The following is a 4,741-nucleotide window of genomic DNA, read 5'->3' as shown; positions in this document are numbered from 1 at the left end:
GCATCTCTCTCAATTTTAATCACATGCATGCATTCTAGGACTTTATGGAAAGCTCAAAGAGTCCTCTAAGTGACTTTTTTTGGTTTCATCTTGATTGAACCTTCCATGCTCAAGTTATGAGCTTTTACCTAAAAGGTATATTTCGTTGACTTTTCGGAGGACCTGTAATATTTTTGTCCATATCTTCCAAATGGTGCATTTCTTGACTTTGGGCATGGATATGCTTTGATACATATGTGACACCTTGAGATCCACTTGAAGCCTCAGAGACTCAAACTCCCTTGATAGAATGCTAACCCTAATTCTAAATAGGAGAGAAAACTTTTGAACCTTGAGTTATTGGAAATGAAGTGAGGGACCTTTGATTGAATATAAGAGGGCAAATTTTGGGGTATGACAGCTGCCCCTGTTCAATCTTCTTAAACTTGAAGAATCAGATAGGCACGTCTGCCTATCATGATCTAAAGGTAGAAGATGATTGGACACTGAAATGCCCTGAAATTTGCACGGGAAAGAATTCTGTAGGAGGTGGGCTTACAGATGCCACCCAAGGTGAATACCATTCTTCTAAGTGTGAAGCACACGCCTTTTGGAAGGAACCAGATAATTGATTTTTTTTTTTTAGCGTAGCCTAAAGAGGCAACCTGAATTTTATGCAATGGTATGATGCATGCCATGCATGATGCAGTGAGCTTCTCAAAATAAATGAGAACGATGTATGTATATGCACTATGTATGAATGAAGTATGTTAGTTGAATGATGCATGATTGTTAGTTATGTTAATTGAAAAAAATGTTAGTAATTCTGAAAAGAAAGATAAAACCTTTGTTTGAAATTTTGATGATGTCTTTGGAGAAGATCACTGCCGAGGGACTAACGTGATAAACCCAATTGAAGAAACCTTCAAAAATCTTGTTGTAAAAACCCTTTGTGAACCCCTTTTGTCTTTCAAAGTATATCACTGCCGAGGGACTAACGTGATAACCCTATTGAAGAACTTTTCGTAAACCCTTTGACCACTGTCGAGGGATTAACGTGATGGGTAAACGTAACTATCCATAGCGACGACTCGCAGTTTATGAACCCCTACTTACCATAGTTTTGGTAAGTTTTCGCAGTTTGTGAACCCCTACTTACCATAGTTCTGGTAAGTTTTCGCAGTTTGTGAACCCCTACTTACCATAGTTCTGGTAAGTTTTCGTAGTTTGTGAACCCCTACTTACCATAGTTCTGGTAAGTTTTCGCAGTTTGTGAACCCCCACTTACTATAGTTCTAGTAAGTTTCCGTAGTTTGTGAACCCCCACTTACTATAGTTCTAGTAAGTTTCCGTAGTTTGTGAACCCCCACTTACTATAGTTCTAGTAAGTTTCCGTAGTTTGTGAACCCCCACTTACTATAGTTCTAGTAAGTTTCCGTAATTTGTGGACCCCAATAGGATTGCTTGCTATAATTCTAGCAAGTTCACCTGCACCGACAGGGTTATCTGCGAATATCATCGCAGAATTTACCTGTATCACCAGGGTTATCTGCGAGTGTCATCGCAGAATTTACCTGTACCACCAATAGGGTTATTCGCGAGTGTTGTCGCGAAATTTACCTATGTCACCAGGGTTATCTGCGAGTGTTATCGCAGAATTTACCTGTACCACCAATAGGGTTATTCGCGAGTGTTGTCGCGAAATTTACCTATGTTACCAGGGTTATCTGCGAGTGTTGTCGCAGAATTTACCTGTACCACCAATAGGGTTATTCGCGAGTGTTGTCGCGAAATTTACCTATGTTATCAGGGTTATCTGCGAGTGTTATCGCAGAATTTACCTGTACCACCAATAGGGTTATTCGCGAGTGTTGTCGCGAAATTTACCTATGTTACCAGGGTTATCTGCGAGTGTTGTCGCAGAATTTACCTGTACCACCAATAGGGTTATTCGCGAGTGTTGTCGCGAAATTTACCTATGTAGAATTTTGTTTTGTAAATGCGTATGCATCATGCTTATGCGTTATGCACATGCCCCTGTTGTTTGTATAATGCGTATGTGTGAATGCTTACACATGTATATGTTGTATGTATACTGATGAAACGGTCAGACGAGGACTGACTACCAGACGGGAACTGGACTTCGTAATGGTTTGGATTGCCAATAAAATTGGGCTTTTGTGATATGTATATGCTAATGCTATGCATGTATGCTAATGCTGATGCAATCTCATGGTTTTATCTCCTCAAACCCTTTGAACTTGGTTATTCCATGCTTGCACTTATACCCTGACTATGTTTATGCTGGCTTTGTAATGTTTATGTATGCTTATGCATATGCGTATGCTTGGTTGACGTAATGAGTGGAACGAAGTAATGTCTTCTGTAAGATTACCCGAAAAAGGTCTTTTGAATGGATGTGAATGTTTGTCTTGAAGAAGACCACATAAAGAGTTACGGTGTAATGTATCAACCAATGTATGTAATGCGTGATTTGTATGTATTTGTGTGATGCTCCAACGGTAGGTTATTAATAACCAAAGCGTATATAGTTCGCTGGAGTTGCAGGTCTGTTTGCTAGGATGGGGTGTGATGCTAGCGCGATTTCCCAATACCTGTCTTGTTTGAGCTCGGAAGATCGTAGTTAGGAGAAAGAATTTGTTCGATGTTGTAAAGTGCGAGAACGCCTTTTTCCTTTTGTTGTGTGTCTTGCGGATTTGATATCCATTGCCCCAGTATTTTCATGGAGAAAGATGCTTATGAAGGAAGTGCCCCAGGGAATAGCCTTGTCATATGCTTCGATGTTTAGATTGAAGGGTGTGCCCCTGATCTCCAGGTCATGGAAGGTTATCCATAGTGTTCTATCCTCTGAATTTGAATTCTTCCCATGTCTGACATGCCCCTGTTTGAGATTGCTTTGAGATGTGCCCCAAGTCGATTGAACCTTAGGAAGACTGCCCCTAGTTAATAGGATGTTCGATTGTATGCCCCTGTGCTCCTTGAAATTTTTTGCCCCTGTTTAGGAGAACCCCCTAGATGTGGTTCCCCCGACTCCAGGGTCTTTATTAGAAATGATCACCTTTGATTAAACCAAGTTTCGAGATTTCCTTGATGCTAAGTGTATACTCGTAGATGGTGTTGTACTTTTTGAGAAATAGCTCCCATGGAATGCGTATGCAAGTTTTGAAATCGAAGTCCGTTATGAATTAGGACTGGATGATTTTGAAAAGAATGCTTGAAGAAGCATAGTGATTAGAAGTAGTTTTAACAAACATAGGAGTCAGTATAACAAATTCCTGCTTAATATGCTTTCGTAGTTAACCTTGCCTCAATTAGGACTTTTAAATGTTGTAACTTGGCCTGGTTCATGTTTTAAGAAACAATGGATATAAGGCTCAAAATTTATTTAACCCACCCCTTTCTCCTTGATGTTCTCCAGATCCTAAAAATTCGCCTAATCCAATGGATGTGCTTTGTTTGCAAGAGAATCGTTTCAGTTTCGATGTTGAGCAGAAGCCTTAATAGAGATCCAAGCATTGATGAAAATATTGTGAAGATCCAAGCATGGATGCGAAGCTTTGATGATTTAGCAGTCACCAGATTATCCATTGTATTTAGCCTTTGTTTTTATCCCTTATTTTTGCATGAACCAATTCTTTTGAATTTGATCCATCGGGATGCCCTAAATTTTGCCTAAGTCGTTTTCTTTTTTTTTTTTATTCATGGATTTTTTTTTGACTTAGCGGGCGCTCTTTCTCCTTCTTCTTTTGAATACTCCTTTTGAGATTGATCCCTGGATATTGAATATTGTGACTGCTATGTTGATTTTGATTTGTAAGCTTCGCCTTTGATACTTCCTCGATCTTGAATGATGTAATGAGGAAGAAGGTGTTGTAAATGTTACCTCCATTGCTTCCTCAATCTTGGATGAATGCGAGGAAGAAGATATGCTTGAACCTTATGCTTGGATTGACTGATTCTCTTGACAACCAAAATACATCATTGAGTTAGTTGAAATCTACCCTGCCCCTGGTTAAAATCAAGGTTCTTTTGAAAAGTAGAAACAAACTCCAACTCCTGGCTCGAGGGGGGTAACGAGGGATTAACATCCTTATATCTCCACTGTTTAGGAATTGAAGCAATGCCTGTACATCCTCGGCTCGGTCTTACCTTGAAAGCATATGTTTAGCTGGACTTAGTCATTTGTATTCGTCATTCTCCCTCAAGTTTGTTAATAATTCTAAAAATAGGAGTGTGTGACTGGAAAGTCATGGTAGTGAGTGAATGAATTGACTCCAAAACCTGCATGGTTGTCCCATTAGAATTACTAATCTGAAGGTACAACTTTTATCTTGAGTAACACTTAGCGGTCGTAAGGGTTGAAATTGTGAGCACGGTAAACACCTATTGATCCTAGGGATAATCACCTTTGTAGATCCACTGACCTTGTTTTACTCCTTAGATTCTTAAACTTGTAGAAGTGAGGGCAACCTCGAATTTTCTTTGGACATGTCAAACCTAGCGGGAATAAATCGTTAGCGGTGGGTTTTCGTCGTATCGGAATTTCATGAATTTCCTTTGACTGAACCTCTTTTGCTTTTCCTAAGGATAGTATCACCTATGACCCTTTTTTCTTGGTGTGGGGCTGACATATGTCGAATTCCCTCCATCGTAGTTATGCCTCTTTGTTCAGGATATTGCCCCAGTTGGACTAATCCTTGCCCCCAGGTTATCGTAGAGCGTCCTCGAAAGTTTGATATGT

Source organism: Vicia villosa, linkage group LG1 (genome assembly GCF_029867415.1).
Source record: "Vicia villosa cultivar HV-30 ecotype Madison, WI linkage group LG1, Vvil1.0, whole genome shotgun sequence".
Taxonomy (NCBI): Eukaryota; Viridiplantae; Streptophyta; class Magnoliopsida; order Fabales; family Fabaceae; genus Vicia; species Vicia villosa.
This window is presented reverse-complemented; position numbering follows the sequence as displayed.